Source organism: Kryptolebias marmoratus, linkage group LG8 (genome assembly GCF_001649575.2).
Source record: "Kryptolebias marmoratus isolate JLee-2015 linkage group LG8, ASM164957v2, whole genome shotgun sequence".
Classification (NCBI taxonomy): Eukaryota; Metazoa; Chordata; class Actinopteri; order Cyprinodontiformes; family Rivulidae; genus Kryptolebias; species Kryptolebias marmoratus.
Window position 1 is genome coordinate 365,599 of NC_051437.1, and position 566 is coordinate 366,164.

Genomic DNA, 566 nt, shown 5'->3' on the forward strand with positions numbered 1-566 from the left:
AAAAAAACAATAAACCAGCAGCAGTTGTCTTGACAACAGCTACAACCAATGTTTAACATTCAACAAATATAAATATGATTTTTAAAATGAAAAAAATCAATACATCACACGACTATAAATTGAATAATTGATTCAATGAATAAACTCAATACCTAATCAAAATCATTTAAATTCAAGAAAATATCATTAAATCCAGTCATATGAAGTTCATTAAATCCAAAGATATCAAGGTCATTCATTTCATTAAGTGCACTTAAATTATTATCCAAGTATTTCTGTACTCCTAAGTACTTGTGAAAATACTTGAGCAGAAAATGACCAATAAGTGCTGCACAACAATCATATCTACATTTAAATCAATTCTGTATACATTCCAAGCTGCTGTCTTAACAAGGATCTGGAAAAGTTTCAAAATAGAATAAAAATCAACTAAAGTAGGTAGGTAGGTAGGTAGGTAGGTACATTTATTTATATAGCACTTTTCAGCACAAGGCGACTCAAAGTGCTTTACAACACAAGAACAAAATTACAGACAAAGTTACAGAACATGATAATGAAACAAAATT